The following is a 27,483-nucleotide window of genomic DNA, read 5'->3' on the forward strand; positions in this document are numbered from 1 at the left end:
AATGAGAGTTTAGTTCTGTCCGCTTCCCTTCGTTGAATGCCTGACACTGGTGCAGTATTTTACTGAAACTTTTCTGAATCCACTCCGGGAGCTCTTTGGAGACGGTGAAAGCTTTCTGCCCACATCCTTGGCTCATGATGCTTCTTTAAAAGAGACTCCGATGGGACACGTAAAAAACATCAGCAAACTATAAATAACCGGGCTTCTCCCGTGTCACCCGGTGTTGACTTTTATCATCAATCAGTTCTGCTGAGCCATCTTGTCAGTCATTCGTTTAACAGCCCACGGAGGAAAGTATTCAAATGGCTGGCGGAGAGCTGCATTCGGTGGCCACGCAGGGAGGGGAAAGCAGAAGATGCCACACACCGCCATGCCAGCGTTTGATTAATTTCAACTGGATTTAATTAAAAATTAGATGCTTCTCCCCTTTTAGTTAATGACATGTTTTATGAGAAGCGGATGCAGTTACTTGGAATCCGGCAAGGGGACGACGTTTCCGTTGTCTCCTCACGGTTCTAGGAAGTACAATAGAATTAATAAACAATTGTCTACAGATGTCTCAGGGCAGCCAGCTCTGAATTAATACACAAGTTAGCTCCATTGTGTAGAGGTGATATTACACACGGGTGCCTATGAGACATGCTACTTCTTTCTCCCCTCAAAGCATTCTCTTCCCAGCTCTCCCATGGAATAGGAGGGAATATTATTAAGGAAAAAGTTTTCATAGATAGTCAAAGTTTTCAGAAATGACTAGTGATTTTAGATGCCTCAGTGGTTCAGGTGGCTTCATTTGACGCTTTTTAAAAGGGGCATGATTTTTTTCAGAGCATCTGCCTGGGCAGAATCAGGGTTCTACATAAGAACGGGCGTACTGGGTCAGATCAAAGGTCCATCTAGACCAGAAGCTTGTCTGCCCACAGTGGCCAACACCAGGTGCCCCAGAGGGGGTGGACCGAAGACAATGATCAAGCGATTTGTCTCGTGCCATCCATCTCTGGCCTCTGACAAACAGAGGCCAGGGACACCATTTCTATCCCCTGGCTAATAGCCTTTTATGGACCTAATCTCCATGAAATTATCTAGCTTCTCTATTATAGTCCTAGCCTTCACAGCCTCCTCTGGCAAGGAGTTCCACAGGCTGACTATGTGCTGTGTGAAGAACTTTCTTTTATTAGTTTTAAACCTGCTACCCATTCATTTCATTTGGTGTCCTCTAATTCTTCTATTATGAGAACTAATAGATAACTTTTCTTTATTCACATGCGTAACCAGCTTCTAAGCTTTTTAGCTTATAAAAGAGGAGACGAAGGGGGGATAGGATAGAGGTCTATAAAATCATGACTGGTGTAGAGAAAGTGAATAAGGAAAAGTTATAGACTTGCTCCCATAACATAAGAACTAGGGGGCACGAAATTAAATTAATGGAGCAGGTTTAAAACACACAAAAGGAAGTTTTTCTTTATGAAGTGCACAGTCAACCTGTGGAACTCCTTGCCAGAGGATATTGTGAAGACCAGGACTTGAACAGGGTTCATGAAAGAACTAGGTACATTCATGGAGGTTAGGTCCATCAATGGCTATTAGGCAGGATGGTGTCCCTAGCCTCTGTTTCTATGGAAATGGATGACAGGTGAGGGATCACTTGATGATTCCCTCTTTTGTTCATTCCCTCTGGGGCACCTGGCATTGACCACTGACAGCAGACAGGACACTGGGCTAGATGGACTTTTGGTCTGACCCTGTCTGGCCACTCTTATGTTCTTAATCAGAGGCCAGGGCTTCCATGCTACACTCTTTATCCACATGCCAATCTGGTATTAAACTCAAACAAAAGTATCACATTAGGTCGACTCACTCCCAAGTCGCATTCAGCAAATGCTCAGCTCCCACCAACAGTGTTCCCTCTATTTTTTTCCATTAATGTGTGAAATAAATTTTGTTATGTGCACCAAGACATGTGCAGATGTGCACCACCAGTAGAAACACTTGAGGCCAGCTGTGGACATTCTGCCAATCAGCTGGGCGGCACCTGACTCTCTCCTGGGCGATCACCCAAGTGCTCAGCTTCCAGGGAATCCTGCCCAACAATACTACCATCAATAATACTGTGACGGCGCGTTGGGGTTTCCCCATCTCCTGCACCCCCGTAGTGGCACGGACAGACTCCACCAACCAGTAGAACAGAGGGAGTTTATTGCTTCTCCAGGATACAGCACAGCACAGATGTCATCTGGTTACAGGGCAGGCCTAGGATGCCTCAGCCCCCCTTGAGATGGGGGATACTGGGCCCCTAAATTCCAGCCCCTTCCCTAGGCTGTCTCCTCCATGATCCCAGACAGAGACTAACTCCCTTCCAGCCCTGCCCCCAGCCAGAGCCGGCATTCCACCTTCCTCTGTTCCTCTCCCTGGGGGGTAACTGGTAGAACAGGTTACCTCCCTGTCCCATCAGCTACTCGGCTGGGCCGTGGTACAGGCAGCAGCCAGTGGGGGTCACCCACAGCCCAAGCCTAGCAACCAGCAAGGTACCCACATTATGTCACAAATACCCTGGCCTGGCCACTTTTAACAAGGTGGTGGCTGAACATGCCACAGTCTTGTAACTAGTGGCCAGGCACGTTGTGGCTGGGATCATGCTGCAGCCAGCAGCCTAGTCCTGCTTTGCTTATGCAATGTCCGAGGCCCTCATCTGCTATCTGCTAAAACAGCAATGCCTTCTTTCAGAGCTGGGGAACAGCAGGAGAAAACGCACCACTAGAAGGGGAGAGATAGCAGCATGGGGAGAGATAGCAGATAAAGAGTGGGGATTTCTGGGAAGGGACAGATGGTAAGGGGGCTCCCTCAAGGGATCTTGGGCTGTTGGTGGAGAACATGGGAAGGAAGCGGAGGAGAAGGATAGGAGGGATTGGGGGTAATTCTGTGCTCCCCCCCTCTTTAAAAACTCAACAATCCCTGAACACTTGTATAAAACATCTTTCAACCTGGGGATCGCTACCATGGGCTCACACCACAAAATTTGGATCCAAATCAATTTTGGACTTCCGATGTCCCAAAGGTCGGAGGAAGTCCACTGGGGCATTTTGACTCCGCCCACTAAGAAAACAGAACTCGGTTGCAAACTTCAGAGCTGCAGTCATGTTTCGGAAACCCCAGTGCTCCGAAAGGTTGGGAGCGGGCATTGTGATTGGACCAACGCTGGCTGGGAATGATTTTATGAAACGACTTTTAGGTGAGAAAAAGGCCGGGTCATTAAATCGGAAACGTTTTTGTGGGACTGCATCAATTTCGACAAATGTTTCATTGGGAAGATGTGTCACACCCAGGCTAGGGTTTCTGGTCAGAACAAGAAGCCAGCTCTTCCAGAGTGGCCAACTGATCAATGGTAAAGATATTTCCTGGACCAAACTTCAAGTGCAATTCAACTCTGCCTGACTGAGTGCATGGCCTTCTCTCCCTCTAGTGCAAGGAATATTTAAGTATTTATGCAAAGGGAATCACCCCAGGAGGGGAAATTTGAGACTGCCTACATAGATCCATAACACTGGTCTAGGCAGTCAGAGATGGAACCTGAATCTGGATCTCGCATCTTTATTCATTGGACGATTGGCTATTCTGGAGAAGAGGGGCATCTCTCTCTTCCTCTTTCATTTTTCCATGGAAACTTTTCATTTTTGTTCCTACCCAGAATGGAAATATATTAAGCCATGTCAAAACATTTTTGCAAAACAACTTTTTGGTTTTTGGCCAGCCCCGATTTCGATGCGTAGCTAGCAAAGACTCAAGAACATGACAGAAGTCTCAAATAAGGGGCACAGTAAAAGTTTCTAGATGTATTTGTGTTTAAATAGGCATCTGTCTATGTATCTATCACGTGTACCTATAGTATTGTATTGTCTATGACAATAGTACCTCGAACCACAATTGTTATTTGTCTGTACATCTAACATAACAGGGCCTGTATGCTCAGAGAAGAGTGTCATAGAATCATAGGGTATTTCTAGACTACATGCCTCTGTCTCCAGAGGCATATAAATTAGACATACCGACATAGTCAATGAAGCGGGGATTTAAATATCCCCCGCGTCATTCGAATGAAAATGGCCACCGCGTTGTGCTGGCTCAGCTGTTTGTCGGCACAAAGCCTCAGTCAAGTCGGGGATCAATCGGCCAGGAAAGCCTTTGCTGACCGATCCTGTAAACCTTGTTGTACGAGGCATAAGGGAGCGGTTGACAAAGGCTTTCCTTGCCGACCGATCCCCGTCTTGACTGCCGCTTTGTGCCGACAAACAGCTGAGCCGGCACAACGCGGTGGCCATTTTCATTCGAATGACGTGGGGGATATTTAAATCCCCGCTTCATTGACTATGTCAGTATGTCTAATTTACATGCCTCTGGCGACAGGCATGTAGTCTAGACATACCCATAAAATCATAGAACACTAGAACTGGAAGTATCAGAGGGGTAGCTGTGTTAGTCTGAATCTGCAAAAGCGACGAGGAGTCCTGTGGCACCTTATAGACTAACTGAAGTGTAGGAGCATAAGCTTTCGTGGGCAAAGACCCACTTCGTCAGATGCATCTACACTTCAGTTAGTCTATGCTCCTACACTTCAGTTAGTCTATAAGGTGCCACAGGACTCCTCGTCGCTTTTGTAGAACTGGAAGGGACATCGAGAGGTCATCGAGTCCAGTTCCCTGCCCTCATGGCAGGACCTAGTCTAGACCATCCCTGAAAGATGTCTATCTAACCTACTCTTAAAACACACCCCAGAGAGCTTATAATCTATAGGATGAACAGGAAGACTACACAGACCAGCTAGGTAGGGTCAGCTTGGGAGGATGAGGTAACAGCAAACAGATGTCACATTTCGGCCATATCCATCTGACTACTGTGCCTAGTGTCACTCTGTTGGTGTTTCTAAAACATGCAGGAACTTTCCTAGGAACTCAATTTTCATGGCTGTGAAGCTCTAATGGAGATAATGTACAGTAATGAACAATGAAATGGCAGCAGGCGATGGGGGAATGGAGCTAAATGTAGAGGTGAAATGAGTGAGATGCCTTGTACGGAAGTAGAGCTGAGAAATGTCTGAGGAATAAGCTAGTCAGAGCGTGTCAAAGGTGAGGCGGCTAATCTTCACCAAGTGAACAATATCACAACTTGCTGCCTTTCCTATTGAGCTTTACTTACATTCCCAGGCGTTCTGAATTTGTGACATGATACCAGTGTAAGGGGGTCTGTTATAGACACTTTCCTCTCCAGTCTTCCCCATACACGGCCCCTCAGTGACATGCAGGCATAATAAATTGAACAGCCATCTTTAATCTTTCTCTAAAATGTAAATAGCCCCGCGTGATCTTAAAAAAAAAAAAAAAAAAAAAAAAGACCCAGAGTCCCTGCTTTCTCATTGCAGGCTTCATCTCAGTGCTGATGCCGGCTGATGGATCAAAGCATCAGCGCAAGACTTTTAAATGATTTAACTGGCTCAATAGCTGTCTCATCCTTTTGCTTTTATAGTTAAATCAATTCTTAGGAGAGGAAAATAAGCTCACCAGTGAATCATGGCCCATTCTCGTTTAACCTTCTGTAGAGGCAGTTTCAAACGATCCGTAATAAATCAACCTTGAACTTTCGTCAAGGGAGGGGGGGAAGGGGAAATGCGGTAATTACAAAACAGAAGCGAGGTGACACTGCATTACCGTGATGGAACCGCGGAGCAGATTAAATTGCGCCGGGATGTCTTTTGCCAGCTTTTCATTTGGATCTCTTTATAAACAATGGCACACATATGAACGAGCTGTCAGGAGGCATTAGCGCGCTCAGAGGAACTCGGGGCCTAGGATGGAATTCCTTAACCAGGCTCAATGCCTAGGGATGCCAGTTGCACCCGAGGATCTGAGCCATGAGGTGTGACTCTGTGCCATACACAGTGCCTTGTTTCAGGGCCCAGGGTGAGAACGGAGGTAGTGTCTGAAACTCAGCAAAGGAAGATGACTGTGCAAAGCCAATTGGGAGCAGGAGAGACTTTTCCTACTTCTGAGCCATCTTCCTCCCCCAAGCAGGTCCTTCCCCGCCTTTAGGAAACCCACTCTTTTGCCACACTGAGCATCTTGGAACCTTCTGTGAAGCTGTCTCCTTTCCTCTTTGCACACCCCTAAGGACTGGGTCACTCTCCCTGGGCAGGCTGTTCACACAGCCATTGGGCGCAAACACACGCTATGTCCGATCAAGATTTAGAGCAGTAAGAAAAGTTCTACAACTTAGTTCTACAACTAAGTTCTTCAATAGCTTTAAAACAGCTATTTTCAGCCAAACTGGGCCAGAAAAAAGAATATGGCTGTGGATTTACAGCCTCTGACAGCCTCCGTGAAACTGTATTTCACCTCAGTGGTAACACAGACTCTGTGAAGTTTCATGACAAGAACCTAATCACTTCCTGCCTCAGTTTCCCAGTTGCAAAAGAGGGATTGTCATTAGAGCTTTTCGACATTTTTCATTCCAATCTTTTTTCCTGATGAATAAAGACCCTTGTCTGAAACAAAACAAAAACATTTTTTTTGTTATCCCCTCCTTCATTCTCTTTCCCTCCCCTGAATGTAGTGGAACAAAAAAGGGTTGCGTTCCTCATTTTTCTTTTTCCAAATGTGACAGAGCAGCAAAAGGGGGAGAAGAGAAGAAACTCTGTAAATGGGCTAGAAGATTTGAATAGTTACAGAGCAGCAAAAGGGAAAAAAAAACCCACACCAAATGAAACAAAAAACGGAAAGTGAAAAAAGTGGACAAAAATCGAAATGTAAGGACTGTAAAATAGCTCATGTTCTCAGAAATATCTAACTTTTCTTGGGCTGGGGGAGAAGTTTAGGACTGCCTCTTTTGGCCAGAGGTTTGATGCCAGAATTTCAGAATACGGTCTATATTACACGTTACTATGCCCCTTAAGGAAAATCTTTCACCATATGTAATATTTACAGATATATTGTTTTCTATAGGCAGCCTCCCCTATTATATTACATCAATGGAGTGAAACAGTTGACTGAAAACAACATGAGCATTCAAACAAAACAAAAACAGTGAGAGTTATGCTTGCCCATTAAGTATCTGACCAGTATAATTTGCTTTTAAATGAAGATGGATTTTAACGTCCCTCTTGCAATTAGAATAATAATAAACATCTTCCCCAATGATAACGACAGACAGTATTGTTCAACTGAAAATGCCTACGCATTTGGTGTCAGTACAGTGTGCGTTACAGTATCATTATATATACGATCAGACCTTTATGGCCTGTTATTTTTGAGACTCTTAAATGGAAAGCTGATTTGTCTCTTATTAGAGCCCCGTAAATGTGCCTTTAATAGTAATGGAACACTTTAAAGCCACCCCGAGTCAGTCTCATTAAATCTAATGTGAGATGAGGCACTTTGCCACAACAGCAATGGTAAGGTTTAATAAATCAGGTTAATAAAAGAGTTTCATTGAGCTTCCTGAAGTGCACAAAAACAGTGTGATGAAAATCGTGTAACTGCCTGAGGACAAAATTGTTCTCTCTATGCTCAGCCCTCAGGATGAAATCTCACTGTACTCCCCAGGAAAAGCTCTGAGTGGGACCCTCCTTCCTGGGTTCTTTGCTTGAGCCAGGTAAAGTTGGGGAATAATTTGCAACACTCCTGATTCATCACAGCATCTTTCTTCCTGAACAGACCGTCTGGGCGAGACACTATGGTACATGTTATGCAAGGGGTCATAATGGTACCATCTGGTTTTAAAACCTAAGTCTATCCATCCCTATACACCTGAGTTCTTTCTATCTATGCACTGGGTTTTCAAGGATTATTTTTTTCAGCAAGTGTTTATTTTTCCTTAACAATTTTGGATTTTTTAAAGGTAAAACATGAACGCCAGTTCCTCCTCCCCATCCCTGAGTTTGGGTAAAATGTTAATTTATCAGTGGCCAAAAATCCACAGGCCTTTTGAGTGTTAAAATTTTCTGAAAAAAACCCCAACCCTTTCTGAGCAGGTTTCATCAACACATAATATTTTACATATAGAGCAATTCAGCATCTCTGTAGATAAGAGGCCTGACTTTCATTCAAACATTGGGCACCTATGTATTTTGTTTGCCGTTGGTTCTGGTATAAACAGAAAACACCAGTGAACCTGCTTCCAACTTCAATCAATGAAGACAGTCAAAGCATGAAACTAATTGCTGTTTAAACTAGAGAGAAAAGAGCAGACAGACCTTGAAGTTAATTTGCAAGACAAGGGCCAGAGCCAAAATTAGAACTGGATTTCGATTATTATCTGTATCCAATCTTTGCTGCAATTTCTGCCTGTTTGCTAGCGAAGTGAGAACCCAATCCCTACATTGGATCATTCCCAAATACTGGAAAAGCTTAGAACCAGAGCAGGTCAAAACAATTTAATTCAATCCAGGCTGAAGCATTTGTGGAGACAAGAGAGGCTGGGTGGATAAACAAGAGATACTATCACACTTGATGGCTATGCCGTAATGCAGACGGTAGGAGCCCATTCTCTGTCTGATTCAGAGTAAACTGGGATGGAAAAACTCTGCTATGAATCAGAGAGCAGCTGTTTAAAATCCTGGTTGGTTTTCTCTTTTGCAACCAACAATCTTCCCCAAAGGATTAATTGGAGAATTTGACACAATTCTGTGTCATGAAAATGTTTGCAGGACTTTGTTTTCCTTCTCTCTCATGTGCACTTTGTAGGAAGAAGAGGGCCCGAAACACAAGGCCATGTCTCACAGGCCAGATGTGCGATCTAAGGCCTAGGCAAAAGTAGCCAAGACTTTGCTAATATAAAGGAAAGTGGAGCTCCTGGTTTTGACTTGCCAGGCAGACTCTGGACCACGCTGAACTGCATTCAAGCAAGGTATGGCAGACACAGCAACTTGAAGCACCAGTGGAAAATCAAATTTGTGTGTGTCTGTGGTGAGACTTTACTGCTGGTTCCTCTCCTGACAATGGAATAAACCCAAAGCTCTGATCTTGTCACCACCAAATGTTGGCACCGTTCAGCTGTGGATCCAGATTAAAATTTTGTAGAACAGATCTTTCTCTTCTTAGCCTTTTGGATTGGCGCATGCAAACAGATTTGTGGAAAATAACTCTATTTTGGTTTGCTGGATGACAGAAAAAATAGGAGTCAATTATTGCAGTTCACCCCAAACAATATTTTCTCTAGTTTTTGGGAGGACCCAAAAGTAGAAAACGTGACACATTTGCCATGCATTTGTCAAACATTTCAGTTCCCTGAATCTGATTTTTTTTGTTTTGGTCTAAAATAGTTCACCCAATTCTCCATTTAACACAGATATATGTGTGTATGTAGCCCAAACAATGTGAAAACATCCCTACCTTTGAATATGTTTCTTAGCTTTAAATCTGTTATTCCGTTCCGGAAGTCAGGCAGTAAGTTTCTACCAAATACAAAAAACAGGACTATGTAGCACTTTAAAGACTAACAAGATGGTTTATTAGGTGATGAGCTTTCGTGGGCCAGACCCACTTCCTCAGATCATATATACCAAGGGATACAATTAAAAAATGAACACATATGAAAAGGACAAATCAAATTTCAGAACAGAAAGGGGATGGGGGGAGGGGAGGTAAATGTCTGTGAGCTAATGATATTAGAGGTGATAACTGGGGAAGCTTTGGTATATATGGTTGTGACAATTTTCTTCCACTATTTGATCTGAGGAAGTGGGTCTGGCCCACGAAAGCTCATCACCTATTAAACCATCTTGTTAGTCTTTAAAGTGCTACATAGTCCTGTTTTTTGTTTCAGCTACACCAGACTAACACGGCTACATTTCTACCGGATACAGTCATTCTTGCAAGCTGTTTCACCTGCTAAATTCACTAGGTGAATGCCAGTTTGGTTTGCCTTTGAAGCCTCAGCCCACTAATGTTCCGTCATTACTAGCTCTAACAGCCAATGACTCAGCGAGAGACCTGTACAAAGACCTGATCCAGCTTGAAGGGAGCCTATTTGCATAACGAGCTTTGGTCGGGAAGCCTGGGTTGTGAGTGGAATCCATGATATCCTTTGTGAAGCAATTAAAATCTGTTTGGAGTTGCTACGCAGCCCCCAGGTACTTCGTTAGCTGTCTCAGACAGAATCTCATCTCAACAAGCCCCGCACGCATCCCTCTGCTGCGAAGTCTTCACATTTTCTTTTATTAGCTCCGTTAGAAACCTCTGAACTTGAAAGTCCTCTCCCTCTTGGGGGGAGCGTCTCAGCATTTAAATGAGCCGGGGACAGGGACTCAGATGAACCTCTTGTGTTTCTCCTTTCTTTCGTGTTATTCGGGGTTTAATTTGGTAGCAGGTGCTCTTGCGTAGGGAGGCCGCGGGGGCCGGTAGCCATGGAAACGCAAGGATTCCATTTATTTACGGAGCGCGCCCGGTGAGATGGGCAATAGGCGCCGTCTCAGAATGGCTGCCAAGACACTTAACCTGTAAATGAAGGCAATAAAACGCCCACCGGGGACATCTCAGTCTCAGAACGACAGGACGCCCCATTCTTAGCTGCTTTGGCTCACGACCGGGTTTGCCCATGTGCACAGAGCGTGAAGCGGGGGCATAGTCCAGTCTGCTTTGTCTTGGGGGCAAATATTGCTCTCGCTGAAGTTCTGTCTATTGAGCATGTTCCCAGCCCTCTGGGCTCCCTGCCGTACGTGTATGACATCTGCTTCCGGTATCGAAGGACTCTTGCCATTTCTGATTTCCCTGGAAACAATATGTTGACACTCAAGGCTCATCCACAGCTGCTGCACTGTTGCAAAATGGCACTAAAGTAGCCACATGGATCCCCTCAGGAGTCATATCCTTCAGGCAAAGGAGGTTCCTCTGCACCTCCTCTCACAGGCATACCTAGGACCATAGTGGTTTTGACGGGGTGTGGCTGAGATGCTCTTACCTCTTGGCTATTTACCACTGGACAGGGCTGTCCCTAGGGGTTGTGGGGTCCAGGACAGAGGCGCTGTTGAGGGGGGGTGCTCCCTCAGCTCTGTCGCCATTCCATTCCTTCCCGCAAGGCCTCACCCCCACCCTGATTCTTACCACCCACACTCCAGCCCTGGTCTTCCTTCCCCACCTCTTCCCTGATGGCTCACCTCACTTCCCCCTCTGCCTCCTCATGATTTCATTGGAGTTCAGAACCCAGGACAGTCACCCCAATTCTCAGGAGCCTCAGGGGGTAGCCAAGTGAGTCTGTTACAGAAAAAAACAACAAATGGTCTGGTAGCTCTTTATAGACCAACCAAACATGTAGATGAGATCATGAGCTTTCGTGGGCACAGCCCACTTCTTCAGCTCATGATACCATCTACATGTTTTGTTAGTCTATAAACAGCTACCAGACCATTTGTGGTTTTTTACCCCAATTCTCTGTACCCAAGGGATAGCTCTACTGCTGGGGCTCAGAAATAGAGTTTTCCTTTAGAAAGGCCACTGTCACTCAGCTGCTGCACAGTCATGGCGGGAGAAATCCACGTGAGTGCAGCATCCGATCTGGTTTGATTCCCTTCCTCAGACATTTCACTCTGGTTCAGGTGGCCTCTTTTCCCCAGGCTTTTCTTTGTCAGGCCTCTCTTTGGTCTCCTGTTTCCATCTCCCTGATTGCTCCTTTTTTTCCTCTTTGCTCAACAGCTTCCTCCCTTCCCCTTCCCCCAAACTTCAGACATGAACGGTAGAGACAAGCTGAGAAAATTAACTCTGCCCCCCACGCCCCAGTTTTCTGCACGAGGCATTTTAGAAGCTGATGAAAGAGGAGCATTTTACTTGTGTGTGCCGGAGCCCGCAGCGTGTGTGGGAGAGCTGAGATTGGTTGGCATTCGTTTTCGGTTGTGAATGTTGCAACTGGAGGTCAGGGAGGGACTGAGTCAGAAATAAAAAAAAATGAAAGGGGATACAGAAAATGAGGAATGACCTGACTGAATCAGAACCAGAGACCATCCAGTCCAATATCCTGTGTCCACATGAAGTAGAGCAGCGGTCCCCAACGCTGTGCCCGCGGGTGCCATGGCACCTGCGGGGCCATTTTTGTGCGCCCGTCGAATGATCGGGGCTGGCTCCGACCCCCGGGCACGTGGCACAGGGGCGGTGCCAGCCCCGGGGCATGCAGCACATGGGCAGCCCCGCCCCCAGGCGTGCGGTGCATGGGCTGTGCCGGTCCTGGGCATGTGGCGTAGGGGTGGCCCCACCCCCGGGCGTGTGCGCAGCCCCGCCCCCGGGAGCCCGGTGTGTGAGTGGTCCCGCCCCCGGGCATCCGGCAGCCCCAAAAGGTTGGGGACCACTGGAGTAGAGGAAAGTATAGGACACCTATGAGTAGGCAGAGGTTGGATCATGCCCTGCCAACAGGGGGAGGAGAGGAACGGCAGGATAGTTACCCTGGGGCCCAGCAATTCAAAAGGGCCCGGGGCTCCGTCCTGGCTACCACTGTTGCCACAGGAGCAGCGGTAGTCAGAACCCTGAGCCCTTTAAATCACCGCCGGAGCATCGATTTAGGCACCTCTGAGGACTGGCTGGAGAGGCAGGGCTACATCTTGGCACACTCTGGGTGGTGCTGAGGGCTGGTTGCCCCTAGCTCTGCCCCTTTTACCTCAGGCCCCGCACCTTCTAGGAACACAGTACCACCCTCCTCACCTTACCCAGGGTCCAGCAAGTCTCTCCCTCTCCCCCCACCCTGTGGGATAATCTACCCCCCTTCATGATCTAATCCTCTTCCTTAATATCTGGAGATGGGTTTAAAGCCTGAAGCATGAAGATTTGTATCTTTTCTAAAACTCTTTTAAAAACAGCATTAACTATTATAATTCCGGATATTCTTGTTATCCCTATGAATCCATCTAAATTCTTGGTGTCGGTAATATAAATGTTAAGAAATGTAAACAGGTCTGGCCCTGATTCTGTTCTTCCTTAACCCCCTTGTAATCTCCTGGACTTCATCAAAGTATAATTCCCGACTGATGGTGGTGTAAGTGAGAGCAGAACTGGGAGACAAGATAAAAGAGAGCTACATAACAAAGGGGGCCTTCAAAATGATTACATCGCTGAGGTAAGTCTAAACTAATGACTCAACAGAGTTGTGCTGGAGATGACATGATGAAATGTGTACTGTCTAAGGGAGGTATCCCTTAGCTCTGCTCCACACTAGGGCTGTGTCCAGACTCAGGGGGTTTTTCGAAAAAAGTAGCCTTTTTTCGAAAAAACTTCACCTGCGTCTAGACTGCAGCCGCGTTCTTTCGAAATTAAATCGAAAGAACGCGGCTTTTCTTTCGACGGCGGTAAACCTAATTCCACGAGGAAGAACGCCTTTTTTCGAAAGTGCTCTTTCAAAAAAAGGCGTTCTTGAAAGCAAACAGGGCTTTTTAGAAAGAGAGCATCCAGACTCACTCGCTGCTTTCTTTCGAAATGGTTTCCTAGTGTTGACATGCCCTTAGTGTTGCTTTATTATAGCGAGGGCACAGGGAGATGCCTGTAAGCAAAGTTACCTGATAATTTCCTTCGTAACACAAGACGTTGTTTTCAGTTGCTTATAATTTTGCCAAACTCCCAACCTTTGCACTGAAATTTCCCATTGCTTGGAGTCTGCTTAAGGCTTTACTTTTTTAGGAAGTTTCGACAAAATGATTCAGCTTAGGAAGTTTCGACAAAATGATTCAGCTATTTCCAAGAATGTGATGAGAGAAAAATACATTGTTTCCCCCACCTTAAAAAGCAGTTTATGCAACCGTTGTGTTGAACAGGACGAGTACCTCCAGCGTTTTGGAGTGGGATGTGCCATTGGGCAGGAGGGTTTACTTTTGTGTCAGGAATGTGCCTTTTGCTGGTAGCGTGAAAACTTGCCCAATTCTGGCCAAGTTAAAGATCCCTGAAAAATCTCAGTTTGCACAAGCTCAGTAGAAATCTGGCAGCTAAACTCTCTGAAGAGTCTGTCTGAACAGCACATGCACCAGCCTGCAGTTGCATGTATTGAACAAAATGTTCCCAGTGGTTGCTCCTGCAATCTCCAAGGCTGTGTCTACATTACACACTTCTTGCGCAAGAACAGTTGTTGTGCAAAATCTTGCCGGCTGTCTACACTGCACGCGCGTTCGTGTGTAAGTAAATTTACAGTACAGCATTGGAAAACAGGGCTTCCTCCAGAAGAGTTATTCCTCTCCTCACAAGGAATAAGCCCTCTTGCCCAAGAGCTCTTCCACAAGAGGGCAGTGTAGACAGGCAACATGAATTTCTTGCGCAAGAAGCCCCTATGGCTATCAGAGCTTTTTTGCGCAAGAGAGCATCCACCCTGCCATGGATGCTCTTGCACAAAAGCACATCTCTTGCGCAAAAGCACATGGCAGGGTGGACGCTCTCTTGCGGAAGATTTTTTGCACAAGAACTCTTCCGCAAAACTGTTCTTGTGCAAAAAGCCTACAGTGTAGATGTAGCCCAACAGAGGGCAGTGGCTCCGGGCACAGTAACTGAGAGCAGGGACAATCTATCCTGTGGTCTCAATGCTCCTGCTGATGTCCAAGCAGTGAGGAAAATGAATTTGCCTGACTTGAATGGGGAGGGGACAAGAGACTGACCCAGGAGCGGGAGTTATTGGGACAAAAACCCATGGGGTGGGAAACTGATAGACTGGAAGCTTGGGGGGCGGATGGTTGGAAGACTGAAAAAGAATACAGGAGTCCAGGTTGGGTGTGATACTGGGAGTGGCGGAGCAAGGAGAGCAGAACAAGAAGCTGGAGGTATAGTTGACTAACTCTGAATAATGCTAGGAGGGCTGGGATAAGGAGCCCAAAGAGGGACACTAGCATGAGAAACAGAGAGAAGGAGACTTGGGACTGGGTGCATAAGGTGCCTAGAAAAAGTTTCTTCATACTCACAAAGGGGTCAAATTAAGGTTGAACCGGTATCCTTAATTCTGGCATTTCCTAACTTTGGAGTGCTTGACTTTGCAACCTTAACCTTCGTTTAACATAGGTTTTTGGGGGGACTATTCTCTTGGGTATTGTGGAGTCTATATCCTGTTCTCAATTATGATGTGTAATGTCAATACAATCAAAATAAGGGTTCCATGGTAAGTCACTGTGGAATTTAGCCCTATACATTTATAAGTGAAGGGAGACTGGGTAAATGCTCAGAGGACATGAAAGTCAAGGGAGAAGGCTGAGGTATCCTCCAGTTTGTTTGTTTGTAGGATATACCAAGTTGCATGCAAATTACTGAAGAGCCAATTTTCCTATGTGTAGAAAAATCCTATCAGGCAGGCAACTGATGATGTCATTTCCTGGGAACATTACAGAGAGATTCCCTGCCAAGACTTCCCATGAAATTGCAGAAAAGAGACTTCCCAGCAAATTGCAATCCAGGTTTTTCATCAAGCATAGTGCATGATTGACTATAGGAAGGCTTGACCATTTGATACATGACCATCTCATAAACAAACTAGGGAAATACAACTTAGATAGGGCTACTCTAAGGTGGGTGTGTAACTGGTTGGAAAATTGTTCCAAGAGAGGAATTACCAGTGGCTTACAGTCAAGCTGGGAGGGCATATTGAGAGACATTCTAGCTCCGGTTCTGATCTTCATCAGTGATTTAGATAATGGCATAGATAGTACAATTTGTAAAGTTTGTGGACAATATTAAGCTGGGAGAGGTTGAGAGAGCTTTGAAGGATAGCATTAAAATTCAGAATTATCAGGACAAACTGGAAAAATGGTCTAAACAGTATGGAATTTAATAAGGACAAATGCAAAGTACAGCCTGTCTCCGACTTACAAACCGGTTACGGACCAAGCAATTGGTCGTACCTCGGTTTGTTCGCACGTTGGACCCTGTTGAGTTACACGCGACCGCACTGTTGGTAAGCGTGGATCACATTTGTAACTCGGGGTCCGTCATTTACAACACTTTTGGTCGTAACTGCAAACAGTCGTAAGTCGACCGTTTGCAACTCAGGGACCAGCTGTACTCCACTTAGGGCATGTCTACATTAGGAAATTATTTCAAAATAACTTATGTCAAAATAATAACTCCCAAAATAACTATTTTGAAATAATATGCCCACATTACAGGGAAGCCTCAAAATTAGTCCAAGGCAAGCTTCCTTAGGGTACATCTACACTGCATGCTTATTTCAAAATAAACTATTCCAGAAGAAATACTCCAAAAGAGCTTATTTCAAAAAAGCACGTCTACACTACAAAGAAGCCTCAAAGTTAGTCCAAGGCAGGCTTCCCTAATGTGGACGTGCTACCTCAAGTTAGAGCCCCAGAAGGCACTGGGGAGGAATAACTTTGAATGGCCCTGGGGAAGAGCTATTTTGAAATATCAACAGTGGAGTATTCACACTACAGCTATTTCGAGATAGATAGCTATTTTAGAAGAGGCATTATTCCTCATGGAATGAGATTTACAGAAGTCAGAATAAGCCATCCATTATTTCAAATTTATTTTGAAATAACAGACTTGTTGTGTAGACGCTCGCATTATTATTTTGGAATAACGGCAGTTATTCCCAAATAACACTGCTGTGTAGATGCACCCTTCGGGTGTGTCTAAACTACATGGCTTCATCGATGGAGCCATGTAGATTAGGCTGATCGGCAAAGGGAAATGAAGCCGCGATTTAAATAATCGCGGCTTCATTTAAATTTAAATGGCTGCCGTGCTGAGCCGACAAACAGCTGATCAGCTGTTTGTTGGCTCAGCACGCTAGTCTGGATGCTCCCGCGCCGACCTGAAAGCCCTTTTTCGACCTCCCCGTTATGCCTTTGTAGGATGAAGTTTACCGGGGAGGTTGATAAAGGGCTTTCATGTCGGCAGGGGAGTGTCCAGACTAGCGTGCTGAGCCGACAAACAGGTGATCAGCTGTTTGTCGGCTCAGCGCGGCAGCCATTTAAATGTAAATGAAGCCGCGATTATTTAAATCGCGGCTTCATTTCCCTTTGCTGAACAAACAAATCTACATGGCTCCGTTGATGTAGCCGTGTAGTTTAGATGTACCCTTCGAGTGCAGGTACACTGCACCTGTAGCTCGAAATAAGCTACACAATTTGAGCTATGCGAATTGTGTAGCTTATTTCAAGTACACTTTGAAATAGCTTATTTCCAAAATGGTTGTTGTTTACGCAGTACTTATTTCAAAATAAATCACTATTCCAAAATGTCCCTTACTCCTTGCAGAATGAGGTTTTTTACAGGGACATCAAAACAGTGAGCCCATTATATTTTGAAATAACAGGCATTCTCAAAAGATGCAGAATAGCTGTTTCGGGATGCCTCCGGTATCCCAAAATAGCGCTGCAGTGTAGACAAAGCCTTAATGTGGATGTGCTACCTTGACTTAGAGCTCCAGGAAGCACTGGGGAGTAATAACATTGAATGACTCTGGGGAGTAGTCACTTCAAAGTAGTAACAATGGAGTGTCCATACTACCGCTATTTCGAAATATGTGTTATTTCGAAATAAGAGGCCACTTATTTTGAAATTTGTACTCCTGCTTTCCATGTGGAATAACAGGCTTGGTAGTATGGACCCTCTGCTTGTTATTTCAAAATAAGGGGAGTCATTTCAAAATAACTCCTTGGTATAGAGCAGAGCTTAAAGAGGAACAAGCAGTTGCACACAAACAAAAAGGGGAATATAGGATATAATGACATTATAACTGACTTGGATATAATAGATAAATATGAATCAACAGTGTCACTGTTGCACTAATTCAAACATCATTCTGGGATGTATTAGCAGGAGTCTTGTAAACAAGACAAAAGAAGTAATTGTTCCACTCGCTTCTACCCCATTCTAATTAGGCCTCAGCTGGAGTACTGGGTTCAGTTCTGGGCAGCACATGTCAGACAAGATGTGTACAAATTGGTGAAAATCCAGATGAAGTGTCAACTGATGGGACTTGGCCCTGTGAGATGAAGAGTTATGTGGTCTCCGGATGTGTTGGCCAGGGAGTATAAGAGCTAGTCATTAAGGGGAAAAGATCACGAGGGAGACCCAGAAAAAGGTGATTTGACACATTGAGGGAGTCTATGAAGAAGGGCCGTATCCGGTTGGAAAGTGCACTTGCCAAGAACACTCCAAGATGGAGAACCAGAGCAGTCAGGGAGAAGGTGAAGATGATAGATGGGCCACAAGGCTTGTTTTTTCACCTGTGCAATTCAGTGGGCTTCAGTGGTCCTACACAGGTGTACAGGAAGGTGAAATTTGTCTCAGAGCATTAGGAATGTGTCTTATTTACAAAAAGACCTCTCTATCAGGTCAGAATCAGTAGGACTGTGTAAGAGGGTATGATACACTACAGCGTTATTTTGAAATATCTAATTTCGAAATAGTTCATTAGAAATAGCTTATTTCGAAATAACGCGACTACACACAAAATACATTTCAAAATAGCTTTTTGCTATTTTGAAATAGCATGTCCACACTGAGTGGACGTTGAATCACATTTAAGGCTGGTTGGAACCAGTTCCGGCAGAGCATCAGGTCAGAAGTTACCTTGTGGCCAGGGCAGCCAGCAGGGCACCCTGGGAAGGGCTGGAGGCCCCCTATTTCGAAATAAGCGTCTACACAGTGCTTATTTTGAAATAGCAATTCTTCGTGGAATTTTTTCGAAATTTCGAATTAATTTCAAAATAACAGAATGGCTGTTTAGACTCTAGAAAAGTGATTTCGAAATAACTACTGTTATTTCAAAATAACTTTGCTGTTTAGACATACCCAGAGAGAGTAAAAATGTCCAACTATCTGTTCCTAATTACTTATGTCTGCATCATATTTCCCCCACTTTTCTTCTATTTTGGCAATTTTTTGTAACTTGTGTAGTGATGATCAATCCCCTGTGAAAAAAGAAAAAACAAACCCAAAGGATATCATGATCTGGAAGATTCTTCTCATGTTGAATGTTGAAGACTCATCAAAATTCAAAACTTGAAATTTGCAGAATATCTTATCCTCTTTCTGCTTGTCAGTGGGAAATGCAATATGTAAGTTAAAACAGAATGCCTGGGCTTTATGAATTTTCAGTTTTGAGCGCAAAGAAGAAATGATAAAAGGAGCAATGAACTAAGGGAGAGATGGAAAGAATTTAGATTAAAAGATAAATTGCTCTTCTAATAAATTATGTCTGACTCCCAGGGAGGAGAAGTTGGTTGCTTCATAAGTGATGAGTTAGCATTTAACAAAATTTTAATGAAGGCGCTTTACCTAAATAATTACTTATTACCGAATAGCACGGAGTTTGGGTGGATGGGGACTTAAATGAGAAGTTTTGGGTGCTAATCTCATCTACAGTTTGAACCTCTGTAGCCTGAAACCCATGGGACCAGAGAATTGGCTGGACCATGGGAGGTCAGTAATGTCTAGCAGCATCACCAACACTTCCACTGCTTACTGGTCTCTGAGAAGACACTGTGTCTAGACTGGCCAGTTTTTCCAGAAAATCAGCCGCTTTTCCGGAAAAACTTGCCAGCTGTCTACACTGGCCACTTGAATTTCTGCAGAAGCACTGACTTTCTACTGTAGGAAATCAGTGCTTTTTGCGGAAATACTATGCTGCTCCCGTTCGGGCAAAAGGGCCAGTTTAGTCGGCTGAGATTTGTTTTGCGCAAAAAAGTGTCTAGATTGGCCACGGACACTTTTCTGCAAAAAGTGCTTTTGAGGAAAAGCGTCCGTGCCAATCTAGACGCTCTTTTCCGCAAATGCTTTTAATGGAAAACTTTTCCGTTAAAAGCATTTCCGGAATATCATGCCAGTCTACACATAGCTTTAGGGGTCAATTAGAACTAAATCACAGCACAGAACACTGAGAGCCAGGACTGGAGGCTGTAAACAAACTTTATGGGACCGTTGGAAACTTGGCCACACCCATGATCAGTGGACATCCGGCTCACTAAAATCATGCTGGACCACGGATGTTGCCAGACCAGAAAGGTCCGGACTAGAGAGATTCAACCTGTATTGTAGGTCATATTAGAGAGTATATGACATTTGGATGTTATATATCTGTCAACTCTCTTTTACAAGTCATAATTCATAGGAAATTGTCAAGTGATTCGAGACTTTCAGTTTTTGTGTGGACCAAATTCTCCAGCAGCACTGCAGAGCACCCCCATTAAACTCATCTGTTAGCCATTTTCCAGTGGGATTGATTTCCTGGTACAGGATTTGAAGACGAGGGTCCTGGCCCGACATTTTTCATGTACACTAGGCTCCTATTTTTGCTGAAGAAAATATCTGATGACTCCCCCACCTACGGGGGAAGATTTAGCAGCAGTACAGATGGAGCAGACAGTGTATTTTGCCTCATAAAGATTTAAAGTCAATTTGGACCCACTGGTGTAGGAGGAAGTGGAGCTGTTTAACTATCTTGGATTCACCTAGGAACTGCCATGCTGCATCAAACCAATGGGCCATCTCACCCGGTATCTGTTGTGTAATAGTGATAGGTTGCTTCAAAGGAAGAATTATAAAAACCTGCACTAGGCACAATTGTGGAACACTCAGATTCCAGGGGAAATTTCTGCTTTACCCTAATTAATAGAAACTAGCTTATGCTTTACATGCATGGTACCAGTTAAGATAAAAATTACATCCGATCAGGTAGGCTCAAGTCCAATTTTCTCCTCTTAGCAGATCTGACTCCAGCGTTTAGAAGGTCATGAAAGGGCATATCTACACTGGGGAGTTATTTTGAAATAACTCCCCTTATTTCGATATAACAAGGTGAGCATCCACACAGCAAGCCCGTTCTTTCAAAATTATTTTGAAATAACAGGCTTGTTATTTTGAAATACTAACTCCCCAAATAACTAGTTCGAAATAGGTGTTATTCCCCATCACAAGCAGGAGCTGTTATTTCGAAATAACTTATTTCGAAATAATCTCATAGTGCAGACTCAGCCAAGTGCTAAATGAAAACCTTGCCAAATCTTATTTCTGCAACAGGCAGACTGCTCCTTTGAACCTCTGCATCAACCCAGGTTGATTTTTTTTTAAAAAAATATGATTTATTATCATCATCACAAGAAATTAGTGGACCACTGCTGGGTCCTGCTTGGTATCTTGAAAGATTGTGATCGTTCCTTGTTCTTGTGGGAAGGAGTTCCACAGTCACAAGCTTCCATCTGGAAGGCTTTGCCCCCTCCTCTCATTAGTTTCATTTCTCTGAGAGGTAATGACCTTGTTCTTGAGCAGCTCAGCCATTTTGGGAAGTGTGGGTAAAGGCAGATGGGCCTGGACTCCACCTATTTGAGCTTTGAAGAATGGCCACAAGAACTGAAGTGAGAAATGGCAGTGCAGAGAGAATAGCTTGTTTATAAAAGAAAGCTTGACTCCTGCATTCGGCGACCCAAGTTCTAGCCTTCCTTCCATCTGATCCATGGACTGGATTATGTAGGCTAAAAGACCATGCAGAATTGGTTCCTATGGAGATCTGGTCCAATGTATTTAAGAGAGGACAGGAAACCAGTGGCGGGGAGAGTTATCAGCTCAAGCAACTGTACCAGTGTGTTTTACCACAGCCTCACTATTCCCGCATGACTGAAACAAACCGAGCAGCATAGCTAATCCCCTCCTCCCACGCCCATGGTGCTGGGGTGAGTGGCAGGGGTTCAATGCATATTAAATTCTAGCTGACAGCTTTTTGGAAGCAAGCAAACAAAACAACCCCCCTCCCCCCCCAGTCATTCTGGCAGAAGGAGATTTGAAGCTGTCTTGGCAATGTTACAGTCAACCGTAAAGCCAGGGCAAGATGGTAGCATCTGATACCCTCTAAGATTTTAAATTACAAAGTGAGGAAATCAAAGTAACAGTAAAAAAGTCTCATGTCTTTTTTTCACGGATATACCCCGGTGCCATTTGCACCCCCTCCCGCATCTTCACTTACTCCCTTTAAGTCTTCACGAACTGGCAGCCCATTCAGGCCAAGGCGGATACAATATCACTCTGTATCAGCCATGTCTTGTCACTGCTGTTTTGCTGCTTGGGCCGTGTCCCTCCCTCTTTGGATCTCCCTGCTGATGATCCGTTGTACTCAGTGCCTCTCTCATCATCTCCTTCAAGGCGCCGTGCAATTTCATCCCCAGACATGTCGCTGCTCCCATTCACACCCTTTATTTCCCTAACAAATCTCACCCAGACGCCATCTCCATCCTCTCCTCCGCAATGCCTCAAACTCCCTCCCTGTCCTAGGGCATCATATGCCCGCCTTCGCCTCTCACCCGGAAACTCCCTGCAGGAAGCACAGTGATGCTAGTTCAAGTCAACAGAAATGCTCTCCGCTGTCACATGCCACAGGACTGGCGAGATCAGACCAGAGCAATGACAGCAGCCGGGCACTGAGCGTATCGGACAAACTGGCTACTTTGTTAAGGTGAGCTGGTGAGCTCTGAAATGGCGAGGACCCCATATGCCTGATGCACATCTGTTTTAAAGATGCCCTTGGGTAGGTGTACTCCCTGCTTTAAAGCCGGGGCAGTTCATTCTTGCATTACCTGGGTGTTGTGCTTGCATGTTGGCAAGGGTGGGTACCAAGCAAAAACTATACATATACACACCCATCCACATGCATGCATTCCCACACAGACACATGCCTTTCTGCCTTAACTTCATTGGGAAGCTTTTTTATTTTTTAAAGCTGAAAGTTCATGGGAACGTTTCAGGCTACAATGGACTAGAATGCACCCACTTCTGGAGCAAAGACAGCTGGGCTATGTCTACACTGGCATGAATTTCTGAAAATGCTTTTAACGGAAAAGTTTTCCGTTAAAAGCATTTTCAGAAAAGCGCGTCTAGATTGGTAGGATGCTTTTCCGCAAAAGCCCTTTTTGCGGAAAAGTGTCCATGGCCAATCTAGACGCAGTTTTCTGCAAAAAAGCCCCGATCGCCTTTTTCACGATCAGGGTTTTTTTGCGGAAAACAATACTGTGCTGTCTACACTGGCCCTTTTGCACAAAAGTCTTTCGGAAAAAGACTTTTGCCCGAACGGGAGCAGCATAGTTTTTCTGGAAAAGCACTGATGATTTTACATGAGATCGTCAGTGCTTTTCCAGAAATTCAAGTGGCCAGTATAGACAGCTGGCAAGTTTTTCCGGAAAAACTGCTGATTTTCCGGAAAAACTTGCCAGACTAGACACAGCCCTGTTGTGTCAGAGCAAATAAACCTTCATGCAAATTTCCTTGACACCCAAAAGGTGAGTTTCCTGCAGCTCTGCAGGCTGACAGTAGATCACCCTACTCCAGGAGGGTTATTGCAAAGCTACGAACACTGGATCCTCGCTATTACCGACGGCACCTCTCTGTAGAATCAATTGCAAACATTGCATCGATTTCGGTGGGAGCAAAGCGTTAGTGGATCCTAATACTCGAGACAAGGGGATCAGGTGGATTAGCTATGTTTTTACTAGGCATATAATAGATGCTAGGGATGGAAGACACCTATCCTCTTTCAAACCTCCAAACACAGAGATGCAGACATTGTCCCGCTCCTATTGAATCCATGGGTCTCTTTCCTTTTACTTGTTTTGTCGTTGCTTCAGGAACTAAATGAGGATACATTAGATCTGGTTGGAAATTGCCCATCAATACCATTGTGATGGGGGGACTGGGTCCGAAGCCCCCTGCTGGAGACTTGTGGCCATGTTACACCCCAACCCAGGGAAAAGAGCAGAGGAGAAGTCCTCCAGGCATGCTAGAGTGGCTGCTTCTACTGCAGTCAATTGGCCCAGCAAGCCAGTATAAAAAAGCTGCGGGTCCAGGGTCCTGGCCATTCCCCTTTGGGGCTCAAGCCTGGCAGACCCAGGGACTGGATGACGGATAAGGCAGCAGTTCCTTGGATAGCTCTGTGTGGGCAAAAGGGCCTTTGTGGGACAGATTCAGCCTGTCAAGCGGCTTGACCTGGCCTACAGAGGCCCTGACGGTTCCTCATCTCCAAGTCCTGATTGGCCTGGGGGTGAGGGGGAGCATGCAAAGTTTCCTCCGCCCTGCCCCTGCCCTGCAAGGAGTGCACGATGCTTAGGAGCGCCATGTGCTCCTGGCAGGGTGGGAAGAGATTTCACGTGCTCCCACCCTCAAGCTCTGATTGACCTGGGGGCAGAAGGGGGAGCACGCAAAGTCTCCCCCGCACCAGGGGCATGGGTGCCTAGAGGGAAGCTGGGGAGGGGCAAAGACTTCACTCACTCTCCCACTGCCAGACCAATCATGGTCAGTGGTTGGGAAAGCAGGGAAGTGTCCTGGCCCCGCCCCTTCTTCCTGAAGCTCCGCCCCTTCTGCTGCGGCCCAGGGCCACTTCAAAAATTTCTGAAGTGGCCTTGGGTAAAAAATTATTGCCTACTCCTGGTGTGTAGGGAGCATTGCATAAGAACATAAGAACGGCCATACTGGGTCAGACCAAAGGTCCATCCAGCTCAGTGTCCTGTCTGCGGACAGTGGCCAATACCAGGTGTCCCAGAGGGAGTGAACCAAACAGGTAATGATCAAGCCATCTCTTTCCTGCCATCCATCTCCAGCCTTTGACAGAGGCTGGGGACACCATTCCTTACCCATCCTGGCTAATAGCCAACTATGGACTTAGCCTTCATGAATTTATCTAGTTCTCTTTTAAACCCTGTTATAGTGCTAGCCTTCACAACCTCCTTAGGCAAGGAGTTCCACAGATTGACTATGCGCTGTGTGAAGAAGAACTTCCTTTTATTTGTTTTAAACCTGCTGCCCATTAATTTCATTTGGTGGCTCCTAGTTCTTATATTATGGGAACAAGTAGATAACTTTTCCTTATTCACTTTCTCCACACCACTCATGATTGTATAGACCTCTATCCTATCCCCCCTTAGTCTCCAAGCTGAAAAGTCCCAGGGTATGTCTACACTAGCTCGTTAATTCGAGCTAGGTAGGCAAATCAGGCAACCGGAGTTGCAAATGAAGCCCGGCATTTAAATATTTGCATGTTCCTGTCTGGCCTCATTCGACGAGGAGTAACAGTTAATCCAAACTAAGGACTTAGTTCGGCTTAAATTTAAACTGCTGCCCGCGTGTAGCTGCGGGCAGTTTGTTCGAACTAAGGGGGATTTAAAAATGGTGGCCAGATGGGAACATGCAAATAAAACCCGGGATATTTAAATCCCAGTCTTCATTTGCAACTCCGGTTGCCTGATTTTCCTACCTAACTCGAATTAATGAGCTAGTGTAGACATACCCACAGTCTCTTTCATCTCTCCTCATATGGGACCCGTTCCAAAGCCCTAATAATTTTAGTTGCCCTCCTTTGAATCTTTTCTAATGTCAGTATATCTTTTTTGAGATGAGGAGACCACATCTGCACCCAGACCCAGCAGAAGCCAGGTCAGGTGGCTGAAGACTCTATGCTGGGTTAGGGCAAATTGCAGATCCCTAGACAGGGAGCTGTGAGGACTTTGAGATAAAGCCCTAGGAGAGGGCAAGGATGGAGCAAATTCTTGGGGGAATGGTCCAGGGAGTGAGTAGCAGCAGACAGAAAGAACTGACACTAATCTGTGGGCAACTGCTATTGATAGGGTCCTTGGGCTGGGACCCAGAGGAGTGGGTGGACCCTGGGTATCCCCCAAACCCTTCAGTGTCTGCTCAAGGGAGCAGAGGAGAAACCAGAAGAAAGAGCATTCGAAACACCCTCCACTCCCAGATCCAGTCACCAGAGTGGGAGTTTGTGGACACCCCCCTCAGACACAAACAGGCGCTCGATAGAGGGTGAACCCTTTACACCCATTTGGATGAAAAAATAAGTTTTTGGCTAAAGAACATTTTTCACGGAATGTACTTGCTTTCAGCAGAAAACTGAGACGTTTAAACAAAAAACACACATTTTGGGCTAAAAATATAATCCTTCTGCTTGCTGGTGGGGGCGGAGGACAGAATCTTATTTTTGAGAAAAGCTGGTCTTTCTACTGACTGGTTTTTTACCCACACATTTGTTTGGTTGTTTGCTTTCATTTTGGAATTCACCCACCCCCCTCATTCTGTAACAAGTTGTGGAATAGATGGTTTCACTGGGGTGTGAACCCATGTGCATGGAACACAGATGTGATAACCATTACACTGCACTGAAAAGAGCTTGCTGCCTCTTCACACAACTGCTGGAAACGTGGAGTTTCCATTCCTCCGGACATGCTGATGTCACAAGAGTTGTGTTTCATTGCGAGTCAGGGTAGAATGAACAAGTTTCAAAAGTTCTTACCACGTGAATTGTGGAAACGTTGTTTTGGATCAGCTGAGGCTATGTCTACATTACAGGGGTGGATGTAGACAATTGACACACAATTGCAGATCTAAAAGTAGCCATCCTGCAGCAAAAAAACTTCAGGACCAGACTTCAAAGAGAAACTGCTGAGCTACAGTTCATCTTTAAGTTTGACACAATCAACTCTGGATTAAACAAAGACTGTGAATGGCTTGCTAACTACAAAAGCAGCTTCTGCTCTCTTGGAATTCATACCTCCAGATCAGCTGCTAGAAGTGGACCTCATCCTCCTTGATTGGATCCACCTCGTCATCTCCAGCCTGATCCTGGCCTGCATATTTATACCTGCCTCGGGAAATTTCCACTACATGCATGTTACGAAGTGGGTCTTTGCCCACGAAAGCTTATGCTCCTACACTTCGGTTAGTCTATAAGGTGCCACAGGACTCTTCGTCGCTTTTGCAGATTCAGACTAACACGGCTACCCCCCTGATACATTACAGGGGTTTAGCGCAAAAAACCGCGGCGCTTCCACACCTCAAGCGCATTTTTGCGCAAAAAAATAATACAGTAAATCAATAGGACAGAGGGCTTTTGCCGGTGCAGTTATTCCTCTCCCCACGGGGAATAACTCCTTTTTGCACAAGAGTTCTCGTTCTTGTATGCTCAACAGAGGTTTCTTGCGCAAAAAGAGCCTATCACAAAAAGCACAGGTGCTCTGATGGCCTTTCTGTGAATGGCAAGCCGAACTTTCTTGCGCAAGAGCGTCCATGCAGTGTGGACTCTCTTTTGTTCAAGACATTTTTGCAGAAGATCTCTTCCGCGAAAAGCTTCTTACACAGAAACCCTGCAGTGTAGACAAAACCTGAGCATGTCCAAAGTCCGGCCCGCGGGCCAATTGCGACCCGTGTTCCAGTTTAATACGGCCCCACAGGTAATTTGGCAATATCTATCTTTTATGACCCCCAACGAATCCATATGTATTGAGATGAATACATTGTAAAATCTCAGTTAATGTCAGTTGGTCTAAATCAGTTATAAATATATTTGGACACAACATGGATACTTGGTGTTATGTTCCTGTTCATATTTTTTGAACTTAAAAGTTGACAGACAACCTTTATTACCAATAATATGTAATGTACTTTACAATGTTCCTGACATATTTCAGCTTCCTGGATTTTTTTTTTCATCTGGCCTTCAGATATGAAAGGCAGAGTGATTTAACACCTGTTTAGATTTGTCATC

Source organism: Pelodiscus sinensis, chromosome 7 (genome assembly GCF_049634645.1).
Source record: "Pelodiscus sinensis isolate JC-2024 chromosome 7, ASM4963464v1, whole genome shotgun sequence".
In the NCBI taxonomy this organism is placed as follows: Eukaryota; Metazoa; Chordata; order Testudines; family Trionychidae; genus Pelodiscus; species Pelodiscus sinensis.